The sequence below is a fragment of the Thalassophryne amazonica genome, chromosome 13 (genome assembly GCF_902500255.1).
Source record: "Thalassophryne amazonica chromosome 13, fThaAma1.1, whole genome shotgun sequence".
In the NCBI taxonomy this organism is placed as follows: domain Eukaryota; kingdom Metazoa; phylum Chordata; class Actinopteri; order Batrachoidiformes; family Batrachoididae; genus Thalassophryne; species Thalassophryne amazonica.
In genome coordinates, this window is record NC_047115.1 from 97,825,208 (window position 1) to 97,844,430 (window position 19,223).

The following is a 19,223-nucleotide window of genomic DNA, read 5'->3' on the forward strand; positions in this document are numbered from 1 at the left end:
TCAAGACCAAACGGTTTTACGGGAGTCGGTGCCTAACCTGGCAGGGGGACTTGCAGACTTGGACACGACTGGGGATCAAAGCCAGTTTTGAGTTTAAGTGCCACAGGGGCTGCTGGGTAAGTTGAAAGGTCAACTCACATAAACACTGCGCATTCCAGGGCCTTGGCGGTGAATTACGGACAAATTGTGCCTGTGGAAATGGGAAAGATTACAACGGTTCCTTTGTGAAAGGGGTTTGGCAGTGAGAGGGAGAGCGGAGGGGTTTGAGCTCTAGAGTTAAGGGCTCAGTTCTTCAGCGCACCACGAAAACCCACAGCAAAAGAGTAGAACCAACTCTGAGCAGATCAGGATCAGAGTTTACTTACAGTCAAAGGTGTCATCTTACCCGAACTGTCTGCCGACCTCCCGTACGGTTGGTCAGGTAAGTTATTATTAGAGACAGATGAAGGTTATCAGGTGTGTAGATGATTAGGAAGATTCTTTGATTGATGATTTAGAAGAAGATGATTTGAAGGTCCAGTTCTGATAAACTGGTCCTTCAAATCTCGGTTGTCGTCCTGCGTCCTTGTTTTGTCTGTGTGATTATTGTTTTTCTGTGCTGATGGGGTTTTTTTTCCTCATTGCTGCTGTGTAACGCAGCGGCTATGAGGGGGTTTTTTTTCTCCTTTTTCCCTCGTGTTTGCTTTTCAATATATGTTTATGTACCGGGCCGGCCTATGTGTGTTGTGTGTTATGTGTGTGTCGTTTGTTATGGGTCGGTCTTGGGTTGCTCAGCCCTGCTGTTCACCAAGGCAGGGATGTACATCTGGAGCTGGTCCCCGGGCGCCTAATGGCGACTTCTGCTCCTAATTGGCAATTAGGATGGTTAAATGCAGTAGACACATTTCATTGTGCAGGGAACATGTTCTTTTGTGCATATGACAATAAAATTCTTTTGAATCCTTTGAGAAGATAGAAGATTCCAAAACCTCACACGCATGTCGTGGCCGATGAAACACAGAAAACTACACACCAGGACACGGCTGTCTCTTTTACTGGGAAGGTCATCAACTCACAGACATTTTCAGTTTCAGTTGGGGGAGGTGATGGTCTTGTGGTTAAGCGTTGGGCTTGAGACCAGAAGATCCTCGGTTCAAACCCCAGCCTCAGTGGAAAATCACTAAGTGCCCTTGGGCAAGGTCCCAGTTGCTCCCGATGTGTAGTGAGCACTTGCATGGCAGCACCCTGACATCAGTGTGTATGGGTGAATGTGAGGCATCATTGTAAAGCACTGTGAGCGTCTGATGCAGATGGCGAAGCACTTTATAAATGCAGTCCATTTACCAACATCTTCTGAAATCAAAGATCGTAACAGTCACTGTTCAGTTTGCATCTGAGCCAGACCGTACGTACACGGTGACAAACACCAGACTTCAGTTCATCCTTTCATATGTGGACTGATAAATCAGTGTTTCTGAAAACATTCATAAGCTATATCGTGTGTATATATATATATATATAGATAGATAGATATATCATCTATATATAGATAGATGATAAATCAGTGTTTCTGAAAACAATCATTGTTTTAATCATGTTCATTACTTAGTGACTCAAAATTTAATAAGCAGTATCGTGTGTATATATATATACACCCCAGTGTCATCACATGCACCCCACTGCAACTCCCACTCCCCCCAATGGGCTGTGGCACTCTGGGCCCCACAAGCCCCAGAGTAAGGCCACGAGACCACAGCAGAACCGGACAGACAGACCACCCCGACCACACATGCCACACTCACCCTACCTAACAAACCACCCTTGTTATTATAATTACTCTCCCTCGATGTGTGTGACCCCCTGAGTGAGCAAGGATAAAGTGTTGCATTAAAACCAGGGCAGGAACGGCAGGTGGCAGGCTGCCATGGGAGGCCGTGGTACACTGCTGCACCACAGCCTGCCCTGCAAACCCACCACCGCCAAGTGACCCCGACTCTAAATTGGTGAATGTGTTTACTAAATGTGTAGGAATAAAGTGTGTGCATTAAAATGGCAGGGGAGGAGCGGCAGATGGTGGCTGCTGTAGGAGGCTGCAGCTCACTGCTGCACCACAGACTGCCCTGCAAACCCATCACCAATACCTGACTGCAAACCTATATGAACCCTATAATGTGCTACTTAAAACCCAATATAATGTGCATGCAAGTATTGAGCTAGTGAAGTGCATTAAAATCGTGTGACACATGAGGCCTAACCCCAAGCAGCTGGCGGAAGGGAGAGGGACGGTGCAGGGAGCGAGGCGCACACCAGCCCCACCCCCAGACCCAAGGGAGGCGCCAGGGCAACCACGAGATGGGGAGGAGGCAGGCATTCCCGGAGGAGCACCGGAAGCCCAGGGGGAGAACAAACCAACAGGGGGAACTGGAGGCCAGGCAACTAGAGAAGGATGAGCCACCCCGCAGGTCGGTCCCCCAGTGGAAGGTGTGAGATGACCCTCAAGAGCAGCAGGGGCAACTGAGGAGCCAGAGGGAGGCAGGCGGGCCCTACAAACCAGAAGGGAGAGCCAGGGCCATGGAGGGCCATATATGCGCTGAGCTCCGGGGAGAGGCCCCACCCCCATCCAGGCACCAGACCCAAGCCCTCCCACGGCAGAGCGTACAAAACCCCCACACGAGAAGGAACGCTGGCCACCAAATTGCAATTCAAATTTAACAAGTTGATAAATAAGGATTATGTTTTGTTAAATTGTGGTAATTGGTTTCTTAATGAAGCGGATATTTTTCATGGAGCCTCTAAACAACTCTCAAATGACCTGAAAACAAAGATTGTTCAACATCATGGTTTAGGGGAAGGATACAAAAACCTATCTCTGTTGTGTGGGCCGCTGAAGAGGAGGTACTGCTGGCCCACCACCACCAGAGGGCGCCCTGCTTGGAGTGCGGGCTCCAAGCACGAGAGGGCGCCAGACCCAGAAGAAGTGACAGCTGTCACTCATCCTCTGCACCAGCTGTCACTCGTTCATCATCACCACCATAAAAGCCGGACTGCAACTCCACCTCCCTGCCGAGAAATCCCCGCCTTGGTAATTACCATTACCAAGGTAATTTCTCTGTGAACTTAAGACTGTGTATCTGTCTAAACTCTTCTTTACAGCTGTTTTCCTGTCGGTGAGACTCGTCTGTGGAGGTGGCGTTTGAGGTGTTCAGCGACGGCTTCGCAACACCTCCCACCCAGATAAGTGCTCAAACAGGAGCTGCACGAGTGTGTGCTTGGAGGTGGAGGCGCTTCCTCCCTCGTTAACTGTGGATTTACTGAGTGTGCGGACTCACACTCACTCATCATATTTCTGCTTTCTGCCAGCAGTACCAGGGTCGACAGCCGAAGACAGAGGCCACCTGGGGACTCGGGACTTGGCGGCTCCGGTGTTCTTCAGACCGTTGGTGGTGGAAGCCGTGTGGGACGCAGCTTCTCTCTCGTCGGGGGTCTTCTATCTTCGAGCCTGCCCACACGTCACCTGGTGTTAAATTGACTGTGCAGATTACAGTACGTTTCGTTGTGTATTATCGCAACATTAAATTGTTACCTTTTTGGCTTATTCATTGTCCGTTCATTTGCGCCCCCTGTTGTGGGTCCGTGCTACGACACCTTCCCAACAGGATTTCTCGGCCATCGTCACGGATTCCGAGGGGCGTCAACCCGAGCTTGAACGGCCAATGGAAGAGCCAGGAGCGCAGGCGTCAGCGGGAGGCGTGTTGAGTGAGCTGCAGCATATCTTAACCGCCTTCATGGCTCGGTTAGATTTAGTGACCGAGCAGAGTGTCCTCCTTAATCGGAGGGTGGAGGCTCTCACCGCCAGGGTGGAAGCGCGCGATCAGGGCGCTGCTGCAGCCACTCCTCTGGCTGGTCCTGGGCCTGTATCAGACGTTCCACTGGTCGTTTAACGAACCCCCCCACCGTCCCCTGAAGCATACATAAGCCCTCCGGAACCGTACGGGGGCTGTGTCGAGACGTGCGCGGACTTCCTCATGCAGTGTTCGCTCGTCTTTTCACAGCGCCCTGTCATGTACGCATCAGATGCTAGCCGGGTGGCTTATGTTATTAATTTGCTTCGAGGAGAGGCACGCGCATGGGCTACGGTGCTTTGGGAGCAGAATTCACGGCTCCTAACGTCTTATACTGGGTTTGTACGGGAGTTCAAACAAGTGTTTGATCATCCCAACAGAGGCGAGACCGCTTCGAACGTGCTGCTGTCGATGAGACAGGGGCGCCGTAGCGCAGCCGAGTATGCAGTCGACTTCCGCATCGCGGCGGCGAGGTCCGGCTGGAATAACGTTGCGCTCCGCGCCGCCTTTGTAAATGGACTGTCCCCGGTCCTTAAGGAGCACCTACTGGCTAAGGAGGAACCGCGGGATTTTGACAGGCTTGTCGATTTTAGTTATACGCTTAGACAACCGTTCAAACGAGCATCATCGGGAGCAGGCCGGGGGGCGTGACCGGGCACGAGCCGTCCCTCCCCCTTCTGGTTCCGACAAGGTGACGTCGTCCCCACGCTTCACTGCCAGAGAGCTCCGTGTGGCTACAGCTCCCCCTGCTGAGGAGGCTAGGGACACGAGCAGGGCCAAATTAAGATCAAATATCAGACAAAGGAGGCTGGCCCGCGGGGAGTGTTTTGTCTGCGGCTCTTGCGAGCACATGCAGAGGGACTGCCCCCAAACGGTCACACTACAATGCCCGTCCTTAGAAACTGGGCTAAGGGTGGGCCATAACACGCACGCGGGAAAACCCCGCAAATCTGCATGAATCCCAGTAACAATCCTTTGTGGGGATTTAACCCTTCACGCCCCAGCACTGGTAGACACGGGGTCTGAAGGGAATCTGCTGGACAGCAGATGGGTAAAGGAAGTAGGGCTCCCTCTGGTGGCTCTGCCGACACCATTGCGGGTGCGAGCACTAGATGGCACCCTGCTTCCATTAATCACACATCAGACACAACCAGTGACTTTGGTTGTGTCTGGGAATCACAGGGAGGAGATAGTGTTCCATGTAACACCTTCTACCTCCCGAGTGATTTTGGGCTTTCCATGGATGGTGAAGCACAATCCCCGGATAGATTGGCCGTCCGGGGTTGTCACGCAGTGGAGCGAAACCTGCCACCGGGAGTGTTTAGGATCCTCGGTCCCTCCCGGCACTACGGCTAATGAGGAGGTCAAAGTCCCCCCCAATCTATCGGTGGTGCCAAAGGAGTACCATGATCTTGCTGACGTTTTCAGCAAGGATCTGGCGCTCACTCTTCCCCCGCACCGACTGTATGATTGTGCCATCGATTTGGTCCCGGGCGCTGAGTACCCGTCCAGTAGGTTGTACAACCTCTCACGTCCGGAACGCGAATCAATGGAGACCTACATCCGGGACTCCCTAGCTGCCGGGCTGATCCGGAACTCCACCTCCCGATGGGTGCTGGTTTCTTTTTTGTGGGTAAAAAAGACGGCGGACTCCGTCCATGCATTGATTACAGAGGGCTGAACGAGATCACGGTTCGCAACCGATACCCGTTACCTCTGTTGGATTCAGTGTTCACGCCCCTGCATGGAGCCCAAATTTTCACTAAATTGGATCTTAGAAACGCGTACCACCTGGTTCGGATCCGGAAGGGAGACGAATGGAAGATGGCATTCAACACCCCGTTAGGTCATTTTGAGTACCTGGTCATGCCGTTTGGCCTCACTAACGCCCCCGCGACGTTCAAAGCTTTGGTAAATGACGTCTTGCGGGACTTCCTGCATCGGTTCGTCTTCGTATATCTGGACGATATACTCATCTTTTCCCCGGACCCTGAGACCCATGTGCAGCATGTACGTCAGGTCCTACAGCGGCTGTTGGAGAACCGGCTGTTTGTGAAGGGCGAGATGTGCGAGTTTCACCGCACTTCTTTGTCCTTCCTGGGGTTCATCATCTCCTCCAACTCCGTCGCCCCTGATCCGGCTAAGGTTGCGGCGGTGAGAGATTGGCCCCAACCAACAAGCCGCAGGAAACTACAGCAGTTCCTAGGCTTTGCAAATTTCTACAGGAGGTTCATTAAAGGTTACAGTCAGGTAGTTAGCCCCCTGACTGCCCTGACCTCCACCAAGGTCCCCTTCGCCTGGTCGGATCGGTGCGAAGCCGCGTTACAGGAGTTGAAACGCCGGTTCTCGACTGCACCAGTTCTGGTGCAGCCTGATCCTGATCGCCAGTACATACTAGAAGTGGACGCCTCTGACTCAGGGATAGGAGCCGTGCTGTCCCAGAGCGTGGAGGCTGATAAGGTTCTCCATCCTTGTGCCTTTTATTCCCGGAGGTTGACCCCCGCTGAACGGAACTACGACGTCGGCAATCGGGAACTTCTTGCGGTGAAGGAGGCTCTTGAAGAGTGGAGACACCTGCTGGAGGGGGCATCGTTGCCCTTCACGGTTTTCACGGACCATCGGAACCTGGAGTACATCCGGACCGCCAAGCGGCTGAACCCCAGGCAAGCCCGCTGGTCTCTGTTCTTTGGGCGCTTTGACTTCCAGATCACGTATCGCCCCGGGACCAAGAACCAAAAACCAGATGCATTGTCCCGGGTGCACGAAGAAGAAGCCAAAGCGGGGCTGTCGAACCCCACCGAGACCATCATCCCCAAGTCCACTGTCGTGGCCACCCTCACCTGGGACGTGGAGAAGACCATCCGGGAGGCCCTGACAAGGAGCCCGGACCCGGGGACTGGCCCCAAGAACTGACTGTACGTCCCACCAGAGACAAGAGCTGCCGTATTGGACTTCTGTCACGGGTCCAAGCTGTCCTGTCATCCCGGAGTGCGTAGGACTGTGGCAGTAGTCCAGCAGCACTTCTGGTGGGCGTCCCTGGAAACCGACGTCCGGGACTACGTCCAGGCCTGTACCATCTGCGCCAGGGGCAAGGCAGACCATCGGAGGACCTCGGGACTCCTCCAACCCCTGCCGGTGCCTCATCGCCCCTGGTCTCACATCGGCCTGGATTTCATCACGGGCCTCCCGCCGTCCCAGGGCAATACCGTGATTCTCACGATAGTGGACCGGTTCTCCAAGGCGGCCCACTTCGTGGCCCTCCCGAAGCTCCCGACGACCCAGGAGACGGCAGACCTCCTGGTCCACCACGTCATGCGGCTGCATGGGATACCATCGGACGTTGTATCAGATCGTGGTCCCCAGTTCTCTTCACAGGTGTGGAAGAGTTTCTGCAAGGAGCTGGGGGCCACCGTGAGTCTCTCGTCCGGGTACCACCCCCAGACCAACGGCCAGGCAGAGCGGGCCAACCAGGAGTTGGAGCAGGCCCTTCGGTGTGTCACCTCCGCGCATCCGGTGGCCTGGAGTCACCATCTGGCCTGGCTCGAGTATGCCCACAACAGCCAAGTTTCGTCTGCTACCGGCCTCTCCCCTTTTGAGGCATGTTTGGGGTACCAGCCCCCATTGTTCCCGCTGGTGGAGGGAGAGGTCGGTGTGCCCTCGGTCCAGGCCCACCTCAGGAGGTGCCGCCGGGTGTGGCGGGCCGCCCGCTCTGCCCTGTTAAAGGCCTGGACGAGGGCCAAGGCCCATGCGGACCGCCGGCATTCCCCGGCCCCCACATACCAGCCCGGGCAGGAGGTGTGGCTCTCGACCAAGGACATCCCTTTGTGTGTCAATTCCCCAAAGCTGAAAGACAGATTCATTGGACCTTTCAAAATCCTCAAGATCATCAACCCGGCCGCAGTGAAGCTTCAACTCCCGGCTTCACTGCGGATTCACCCTGTCTTTCATGTTTCCCGTCTCAAACCACACCACACCTCGCCCCTCTGTACTCCGGGACCTACGCCGCCTCCTGCCCGGCTCATTGACGGGGAGCCTGCCTGGACAGTCCGCAGGCTCCTGGACGTCCGTCGTAAGGGCCGGGTGGACTGGGAGGGGTATGGACCTGAAGAATGCTCCTGGGTGAAGAGGAGCTTCATCCTGGACCCGGCCCTCCTGGCCGAGTTCTAAGCGAGACATCCGGACAAGCCTGGTCGGACGCCAGGAGGCGCCCGTTGAGGGGGGGGTCCTGTTGTGTGGGCCGCTGAAGAGGAGGTACTGCTGGCCCACCACCACCAGAGGGCGCCCTGCTTGGAGTGCGGGCTCCAAGCACGAGAGGGCGCCAGACCCAGAAGAAGTGACAGCTGTCACTCATCCTCTGCACCAGCTGTCACTCGTTCATCATCACCACCATAAAAGCCGGACTGCAACTCCACCTCCCCGCCGAGAAATCGACTACCATTACCAAGGTAATTTCTCTGTGAACTTAAGACTGTGTATCTGTCTAAACGCTTCTTTACAGCCGTTTTCCTGTTGGTGAGACTCGTCTGTGGAGGTGGCATTTGAGGTGTTCAGCGACGGCTTCGCAACACCTCCCACCCAGATAAGTGCTCAAACAGGAGCTGCACGAGTGTGTGCTTGGAGGTGGAGGCGCTTCCTCCCTCGTTAACTGTGGATTTACTGAGTGTGCGGACTCACACTCACTCATCATATTTCTGCTTTCTGCCAGCAGTACCAGGGTCGACAGCCGAAGACAGAGGCCACCTGGGGACTCGGGACTTGGCGGCTCCGGTGTTCTTCAGACCGTTGGTGGTGGAAGCCGTGTGGGACGCAGCTTCTCTCTCGTCGGGGGTCTTCTATCTTCGAGCCTGCCCACACGTCACCTGGTGTTAAATTGACTGTGCAGATTACAGTACGTTTCGTTGTGTATTATCGCAACATTAAATTGTTACCTTTTTGGCTTATTCATTGTCCGTTCATTTGCGCCCCCTGTTGTGGGTCCGTGCTACGACACCTTCCCAACAATCTCAGAGATTCCAGCTGTCGGTTTCCACTGTGAGGAACATAGTGAGGAAATGGAAGACCACAGGCACAGTTCTAGTTAAGGCCTGAAGTGGCAGGCCAAGAAAAATCTTAGATAAGCTGAAGCAAAGGATGGTGAAAACAGTCATAGTCAAGCCACAGACCTGCTCCAAAGACCTACAACATGATCTTACTGCAGATCGTGTCTCTGTGCATCGTTCAACTATACAGCGCACTTTGCACAAAGAGATGCTGTATGATTCTGTAATGCAGAGGAAGCTTTTTCTGCGTACATGCCACAGAATCTGTTAAGGTATGCTAAAGCACCTTTGGACAAGCCAGCTTCATTTTGGAATAAGGTGCTGTGGACTGATTAAACTAAAATTGAGTTATATGGACATAACAAGGGGCAGTATGCATGGCTGAAAAAGAACACAGAATTCCAAGAAAAACACTTGCTACCTACAGTAAAATTTGGAGGTGGTTCCATCATGCTGCGGGGCTGTGTGGCCAGTGCCAGTACTGGGAATCTTGTTAAAGTTGAAGGTCACATGGATTCCAGTCAATATCAGCAGATTCTTGAGAACAATGTTCATGAATCAGTGATAAAGTTGAAGTTGTGCCGGGGCTGGATCTTTCAACAAGACAATGACCCTAAACACTGCTCAAAATCTACTAAGGAATTCATGCAGAGGAACAAGTACAACGTTCTGGAATGACCATCTCAGTCCCCAGACCTGAATATTATTGAAAATCTGTGGTGTGATTTTAAGCGGGTTGTCCATGCTCAGAAACCAACAAACCTGAGATGTTTTGTAAAGAAGAATGGTCCAAAATACCTTCAACCAGACTCCAGACTCTCACTGGAAGCTATAGGAAGCATTTATAGGCTGTTATTTCTGCAAAAGGAGGATCTACTAAATATTGATGTATTTTTTCTGTTGGGGTGCCCAGATTTATGCACCTGCCTAATTTTGTTTAAAGAATTATTGCACACTTTCTGTAAATCCTATAAACTTCATTTCACTTCTCAAATATCAGTGTGTTTGTCTGCTATATGATATATTTAACTGAAATTTCTGATCCAGACAAACAATGATTTATAAAGGAAAATCATGGAAATCATCAGGGGGGCCCAAACTTTTACATACAACCGTAGCACTATAACTGTAAAACCTCCAATTTGTAGCCTACATTGTTTATAAATGTAAGTTTTAAATTCTTTCTAACATTTTTGTAACATTTAAATTGTTAGATATAGTTGTGTGTTTATATACCATTTTATTATTTTGTATTTTTTTTCTATTTGTTTTAGTATTATGTAATTACTTTATATAAATGGTTATATTCTTAGGTTGGTATATTTTTAGTCTGTTATTTGTCTAAACGTGCATGTTGAACTGGACAAAATTGGTTTTACCACTTAGAACAAAGAGATTCAAGTTACAATATAAATCATATGTCCTGTTATTGCGCAGGTTATGGGCAGGGGGCTGGACCTCCCTTGACTGCTCATGGGGAACAGTAAGGGAAGGATTTTGGGATGTAGGGAACCACATCCCTCCCCCCATGCCACCTTTCCATCTGGATTTGCCACTGGTTTGTAGTCTGACCAGGAATGTGTATTTATGCAGAAAACATGAACACGAGATTAACAAGTAAGAATGTTTTTTCAGCATTTTTTACGTAATGATGTCCTCAGAAAGAGACTTTTGGTGCATTTGGGTGGAAAAAGTGTAGAAAAAGTGTGTGTGCAGTATTTGTTATTAATGCATCGTGGATCTTCAGGTGATTTTAGTGAGGAGACACACAGAGCAGCACATGGTTTTAAAGAAAAAAAGTGTAAAAATCTCTTTGTAAAGCCCAGTGCAGGAGTGCTGCTGTCACCACGCTTTAAGAGACGACAACTGTTTTTTTCAACTCGGAGCTGCTACACAAAACTGCAGATGAACAGCTCGCAGCATCAAACGCTAAAAGTGGGTGAAGTGGGCAGCTCAGCCAAACCCCTGACCTCCCCCTGCCCACAGGCCAGTTTCAATGCTGCAATCAACCCACAATACAAAAATAACAGTAATGCACAGTGACTTGGAGAAGTATCTTAAATCTAATTACTGCTTTGGAAATTATGCATTACTGAAAAGAGCGGTCAGATTAGGTAAAGGGTTACTCTTGGTAACTCCTAGGTACTGGGTGTGACATCTGGAAAGTGGAAGGAAGACAAGGAGACTTGGTGGTGGAACAAAGATGTCCAGGAAAGCATAAGGAGAAAGAGGTTGGCGGAAAAGAATTGGGATAGTTGGAGAGATGAAGAAAGTAAACAGGAATACAAGGAGATGTGGCATAAGGTGAAAAGAGAAGTGGTAAAAGCTAAGGAAAAGGCTTATTGTGAGCTGTACAAGACGTTGAATAGCAAGGAAGGAGAAAAGGACTTGTACCGATTGGCCAGACAAATGGTCAGAGCTGGAAAGGATGTACCATGGAAATATAGACTGGAATGGACGTGTGCACCTCAATCTATTAGCGTCGCTCGGGACAGGAAGGCACCATTACTAAGGGTGGAGATGTGCAGATCATCAGTAATAAACTGATTGCTTTTTTTGCACTAGCGTCACTATTTCTTAACAGATTTTAATAAATGTAGGCTTGTTTTAAAGCCATTTGAAAGCTCTTTCCAATGAACCTATGCATGTGTGGGTGAAAAAAAAAACTTTTATGTAAAATGCAGAAATTTGGGGAAATTATGACAAACTGTGCTGCTTTTCTCTCTCTATTGTCACTATTTGTTAACAGATTTTAATAAAAGTAGGCTTGTTTTAAAGCCCTGTAATTGCTCTTTCTAATGAATCCACACATGCCTGGGTAGAAAAAAAAAATGTTTTATGTAATGTGTGGAAAATTGGGGGAAAATATTCCATTCTGTTCATTTACTATGATGGTTTTTTTTTCCTGTCATCATAATTCTCGATGGATTTCTATAAATGAAGCCTTGTAAGTTGTATTCAAGCTGATTAAATGAACCCATACATGTCTGGATAAACAATCCTTATGTATTAAAATATAAATCTGAAGTATGCCTTGACATTGTGCTCATTTATCTTGCTGCTTTTTCCACTGTAATATTACTGCAAGTCTTTTAATGACAACAACATATATATGATTTTTACTAACATTTTATTACAAGTAGATATAAAGCCATTCAGAATTTATGACTTTTGACCCTCAGTCAGGGTAAAAAGTACCTCCTCCATCCCCTCCAACCACACTGTTCAAATTTAAATGCTGCCTGTGACCACCATGTACACATCATATTAAACAACACTGCAAGTATATATATAGACATAAATATATTTAAACATTTTTGTTTCCATATCTGTATGCATGTGAACGCAGCTTAATGAAAAGAACTTAGGCGTTGAGTTATAGTCTCAGTATATCGATATTAAATTGCAACATAACGACTTTAAAATAGACATTTATTTTACATTAAGGCTCTTGTTCATTTTAGTTTTGGAGAATTTGATTTGTAGTTGGTGCAGTTGATGGTGAAGCACTGGCTGCCTTTTTTCCTCTCATTTCACTTCTTATTAACTAGCTCAAGGTCTCTCTCCACCCTTAGTATTGGCCGCCGTGCGGCACGCCGCTAGTCACGTGATGTCCATTCCAGTCTATATTTCCATGGGATGTACAGCAGGTTAGGGTGGTAATAGATGCAGATGGTAATGTGCTGACAAGTGAGGAGAGTGTGTTGAGAAGGTGGAGGGAATATTTTGAGGAGCTGATGGATGAAGAAAATGAGAGAGAGAAAAGGCTGGATAATGTGGAGAGAATAAATCAGGACGTACAAGGGATAATTAAAGATGAAGAGAGGGCAGCTATGAAAAGGATGAAGAGTGGAAAGGCAGTTTGTCCAGATGACATTCCAGTGGAGGCATGGAAATGTCTAGGAGAGATGGCAGTGGAATTTCTAACCAGAATGTTTAATAAAATTTTGGAATGTGAGAGGATGCCTGAGGAGTGGCGACAACGTGTGCTGGTTCCTATTTTCAAGAACAAGGGTGATGTGCAGAGCTGCAGTAACTACAAAGACATAAAGCTGATCAGCCACAGCATGAAGTTATGGGAAAGAGTAGTAGAAGCTAGGCTTAGAAAGCAGGTGAAGATCTGTGAGCAGCAATATGGGTTCATGCTGAGAAAGAGCACTACAGATGCAATGTTTGCTTTGAGAATACTGATGAAGTATAGAGAAGGCCAGAAGGAGTTACATTGTGTATTTGTGGATTTGGAGAAAGCTTATGACAGGGTACCAAGAGAAGAGTTGTATTGCATGAGGAATCTGGAGTGGCAGAGAAGTACTGTATGTTAGGGTAGCGCAGGATATGTACAAGGATAGTGTGACAGCGGTGAGATATGCGGTAAGAATGACAGATTCGTTCAAGGTGGAGGTGGGATTACACCAAGGATCAGCTCTGAGTCCTCTCTTGTTTGCAGTGGTAATGGACAGGTTGACAGATGAGATCAGACAGGAGTCTCCATGGACTATGATGTTTGCAGATGACCTTGTGATCTGTAGTGAGAGTACAGAGCTATCATTTTGGCCTGATCTGGGCGTTGAGCCCATTTTTCCCCCTTTCTGTTCTCTTTCTGCCCCAGCTTTGAGTTATTAGTTGTTTGTTTTCATCCCGGTTTATTGTCTGTTATGTTGTTACTTTTTACTTTGGCCTTTCGTCCTGTTCTAGTTTTCTTCAGTCAGTTGTGTTTTCATTAATTTATCATTTCATTATCAACTGCTTATTTTTGCTGTTCCCATTTCTGTTATCTGTAATGTTTTCAGTCTCTTTTACTTATAGTTTATTTCTCAGTCTGTTCCAGTTTAGTTTTGTCTTAGTGTTTTATTTTCTTTCAGTTTTTGTGCAGTTTATCTTCTGTGTGTTGTGAAAGTGTCGTGACACGGACCCGCAACAGGGGGCGTAAATGAACGGACAATGGATAAACCAAAAGTAACAATTTAATGTTGTGATTCACACAACGACGTACAGACAATAACAATATAGTGACTGTCAATCATACACCAGGTGACGTGTGGGCAGGCTCGACGATAGAAGACGCCTGGCAAGAGAAGAGCCAGATCCACACAGCTTCCACTGCCAACGAAGCTGAAGAACACCGGAGCCGCCAAGCCCTGCGCCCCAGGTGGCCGCTGTCTTCAGCAGTCAGACCCGGTACTGCTGGCAGAGAACAGAGACAGTCCTGATGAGTGTGAGGTCGCACACTCAGTAATCCCACAGTCTGTATTCAGTTAGGAGGGAGCACCTCCACCTCCAATCACACACTCGTACAGCTCCTGTCTAACCACTTATCTGGTTGGGGTGTGAAGCGAAGCTGTCGCTGATCACACCAAACGCCAATCCCACAGATAAGGACACACCACAGGAAAACGGCTGCAAAGAAGTTCAGATTATTACTCAATGTTTTGAGTCAGCAGAGAAAATGACCTGATTGGTAGTTGATTTCTCGGCGAGGAGGTAGAGTCGCAGTCCGGCCTTTATGGAGATGGTGATGAGTTGGCTGAGTGACAGCTGCTGCTGATGAAGAGTGACAGCTGTCACTCCCAGTGGCTCCGGCGCCCTCTCGTGCTTGAAGCCCGCACTCCAAGCAGGGCGCCATCTGGTGGTGGTGGGCCAGCAGTACCTCCTCTTCAGCGGCCCACACAACAGGACCCCCCCCTCAACGGGCGCCTCCTGGCGTCCGACCAGGCTTGTCCGGATGTCTCGTGTAGAAGTCGGCCAGGAGGGCCAGGTCCAGGATGAAGCTCCTCTTCACCCAGGAGCGTTCTTTGGGTCCATACCCCTCCCAGTCCACCAGATACTGGAACCCCCGGCCCTTTCGACGGACATCCAGGAGCCTGCGCACGGTCCAGGCAGGCTCTCCATCTATGATCCGGGCAGGAGGCGGCGCCGGTCCGGGGGTGCAGAGAGTCGATGTGTGGTAGGGTTTGATCCGTGAGGTATGGAACACTGGATGAATCCACAGTGAAGCTGGTAGCTTCAGCTTCACTGCGGCCGGACTGAGGACTTTGGTTATGGCAAAAGGTCCTATGTACCTGTCCTTGAGCTTCTGGGATTCCACCTGCAGGGGGATGTCCTTTGTGGATAGCCAAACCTCCTGCCCGGGCTGGCATGCAGGGGCCGGGGAACGCCGGCGGTCTGCATGGGCTTTAGCCCTCGTCCGGGCTCTGAGCAGGGCAGAGCGGGCGGTATGCCACACCCGACGGCACTTCCTCAGATGGGCCTGGACCGAGGGCACCCCGACCTCTCCCTCCACTAGCGGAAACAATGGGGGCTGGTACCCCAAACACACCTCAAACGGGGAGAAGCTGGTGGCAGATGAAACTTGGCTATTATGAGCGTACTCGATCCAGGCCAGATGGTCACTCCAGGTCGATGGGTGCGCGGAGGTCACGCAGCGGAGGGCCTGCTCCAGTTCCTGGTTCGTCCGCTCTGCCTGCCCGTTCGTTTGGGGGTGGTACCCAGACGAGAGACTGACGGTGGCCCCCAGTTCCCTGCAGAAACTCCTCCAGACCTGGGAGGAGAACTGAGGACCACGATCCGAGACAATGTCTGCTGGAATCCCATGCAGACGCACGACGTGGTGGACGAGGAGGTCTGCAGTCTCCTGGGCCGTCGGGAGCTTCGGGAGGGCCACGAAGTGGGCCGCCTTGGAGAACCGGTCCACTATCGTTAAGATGGTGGTGTTGCCCTGGGACAGCGGGAGGCCCGTGACAAAGTCCAGGCCAATATGAGACCAGAGGCGACGAGGCACGGGCAGAGGCTGGAGGAGGCCTTGGGCCTTGTGGTGGTTGGCTTTGCCCCTGGCACAGGTGGTGCAGGCCTGGACATATTCCCGGACGTCGGCTTCCATAGACGCCCACCAGAAGCGCTGCCGGACCACTGCCACGGTCCTTCGCACCCCTGGATGACAGGAGAGCTTGGAACCGTGACAGAAGTCAAGGACTGCAGCCCTGGCCTCTGGTGGGACGTACAGCTTGTCCTTCGGACCTGTCCCCGTGTCCGGGCTCCGTGTCAGGGCCTCCCGGACGGTCTTCTCCACGTCCCAGGTAAGGGTGGCCACGACAGTGGACTCGGGGATGATGGTGTCAGGGGGGTCTGACGGCTCGGTCTTGACCTCCTCTTCATGCACCCGGGACAGGGCGTCAGACCGTTGGTTCTTTGTCCCGGGGCGGTAGGTGATCCGGAAGTCAAAACGCCCGAAGAACAGCGACCAGCGGGCTTGCCTGGGGTTCAGACGTTTCGCGGTCCAGATGTACTCCAGGTTCCGATGGTCCGTGAAAACCGTAAATGGTACTGATGCTCCCTCCAACAGGTGTCTCCACTCCTCAAGAGCCTCCTTCACCGCAAGAATTTCCCGATTGCCGGCGTCATAGTTCCGTTCAGCTGGGGTCAACCTGCGGGAAAAGTAGGCACACGGATGGAGAACCTTGTCGGACTCCCCGCTCTGGGACAGCACGGCTCCTATCCCTGAGTCAGAGGCATCCACTTCAACAACAAACTGGCGCTTTGGATCGGGCTGCACCAGAACCGGTGCAGTCGAGAACTGGCGTTTCAACTCCCTAAACGCGGCTTCGCACCGATCCGACCAGGTGAAGGGGACTTTTGTGGAGGTCAGGGCTGTCAGGGGGCTAACTACCTGACTGTAGCCCTTGATGAACCTCCGGTAGAAATTTGCAAAACCGAGGAACTGTTGTAGTTTCCTACGGTTCGTTGGTTGGGGCCAATCTCTCACCGCCGCAACCTTGGCCGGATCAGGGGCGACGGAGTTGGAGGAGATTATGAACCCCAGGAAAGACAAAGAAGTGCGGTGGAACTCACACTTCTCGCCCTTCACAAACAGCCGGTTCTCCAACAACCGCTGTAGGACCTGACGTACATGCTTGACATGGGTCTCAGGATCCGGAGAAAAGATGAGTATATCGTCTAGATATACGAAGACAAACCGATGCAGGAAGTCCCGCAAGACGTCATTAACCAATGCTTGGAACGTCGCGGGTGCATTGGTGAGGCCGAACGGCATGACCAGGTACTCAAAGTGACCTAACGGGGTGTTAAATGCCGTCTTCCACTCGTCTCCCTCCCGGATCCGAACCAGGTGATAAGCATTCCTAAGATCCAATTTTGTGAAAATTTGGGCTCCATGCAGGGGCGTGAACACTGAATCCAACAGAGGTAACGGGTATCAGTTGCGAACCGTGATCTCGTTCAGCCCTCTGTAATCAATGCATGGATGGAGACCGCCGTCCTTCTTGCCCACAAAAAAGAAACCAGCACCCATCAGGGAGGTGGAGTTCCGGATCAACCCGGCAGCTAACGAGTCCCGGATGTAGGTCTCCATTGATTCGCGTTCCGGACGTGAGAGGTTGTACAGCCTGCTGGACGGGTACTCAGCGCCTGGTATCAAATCAATGGCACAATCGTACGGACGGTGCGGGGGCAGCGTGAGTGCCAGATCCTTGCTGAAGATGTCAGCAAGGTCATGGTACTCGGCTGGCACCGCCGCCAGATTGGGGGGGACAAAAACCTCCTCCTTAGCTGTCACACCGGGTGGAACCGAGGATCCTAAACACTCCCGGTGGCAGGTTTCGCTCCACTGAACCACAGCCCCAGACGGCCAATCAATCCGGGGATTGTGTTTTAACACCCATGGAAAACCCCAAATTACTCGGGAGGTAGAAGGTGTTACATAAAACACAATCTCCTCCCTGTGATTCCCAGACACCACCAATGTCACTGGCTGTGTCTGGTGTGTGATTAGTGGAAGAAGGGTGCCATCTAGCGCCCGCACCGACAATGGTGACGGTAAGGCCACTAGAGGGAGCCCAACCTCCTTTGCCCATCTGCTATCCAGCAGATTCCCCTCCGACCCCGTGTCCACCAGTGCTGGGGCATGAAGGGTTAGATCCCCACTCAGGATCATGACTGGGATTCGTGCAGATCGTCGGGGTTTCCCCACATGGGTGTTGTGACCCACCCTTAGCCCAGTCTCTAAGGACGAGTGCTGCTGTTTTGACCGTTTGGGGCATTCTCTCTGTGTGTGCTCGGTAGAGCTACAGAGAAAACACTCTCCACGGATCAGCCTCCTTTGTCTCTGATCTGATCGTTTTTTGGCCCTGCTCGTTTCCATAGCAACGTCAGCAGGGGGAGCTGTTGTCACGTGGAGAGCCCTGGCAGTGGAGCGTGGGGAAGTCGGCTTCCTTTCGGACCCGGGAGGAAGAGGGACGGCTTGTGCCTGACCACGCCCCTCGTCTCGCTCCCGTCGGTGTTCCGTTAATCGGTTGTCTAACCATATAACCAGGTCGATAAGCCCATCTAAATCCCGCGGCTCGTCCTTCGCCACCAGGTGCTCCTTAAGGACCAGAGACAGTCCGTTTACAAAGGCGGCGCGGAGCGCAACAGCATTCCAGCCGGCTCGCACTGCCGTGATGCGGAAGTCGACTGCATACTTCGCTGTGCTCCAACGCCCCTGCCATATCGACAGCAGCACACTTGAAGCGGTCTCACCTCTATGAGGGTGGTCGAACACCTGTCGGAACTCCCTCACAAACTCAGTATAAACCGTTAGGAGCCGTGAATTCTGCTCCCAAAGCGCCGTAGCCCAGGCGCGTGCCTCTCCTCGAAGCAAATTGATCACATAAGCCACCCGGCTGGCGTCTGCTGCTTACATGACGGGACGCTGTGAAAAGACGAGCGAGCACTGCATGAAGAAGTCCACGCACGTCTCCACACAGCCTCCGTACGGCTCCGGAGGGCTTATGTATGCTTCAGGGGAAGGTGGGGGGGTTCGTTGAACGACCAGCGGAATGTCTGTTTCTGGCACACGGTCAGCAGGAGGAGGTGCTGCAGCAGCGCCCTGAGCACGCGCTTCCACCTGGGCGGTGAGAGCCTCCATCCTACGATTGAGAACACTGCTCTGCTCGGTAACTAAATCCAACCGAGCGGTAAAGGTGGTTAAGATGTGCTGCAGCTCACCCAACACGCCTCCTGCTGGCGCCTGTGCACCTCGCTCTTCCATTGGCTGTTCAAGCAATGGTTGACGCCCCTCAGGATCCATGACGCTGGCCGAGAAATCCTGTTGTGAAAGTGTCGTGACACGGACCCACAACAGGGGGCGTAAATGAACGGACAATGGATAAGCCAAAAGTAACAATTTAATGTTGTGAATCACACAACGACGTACAGACAATAACAATATAGTGACTGTCAATCATACACCAGGTGACGTGTGGGCAGGCTCGACGATAGAAGACGCCTGGCGAGAGAAGAGCCAGATCCACACAGCTTCCACTGCCAACGGAGCTGAAGAACACCGGAGCCGCCAAGCCCTGTGCCCCAG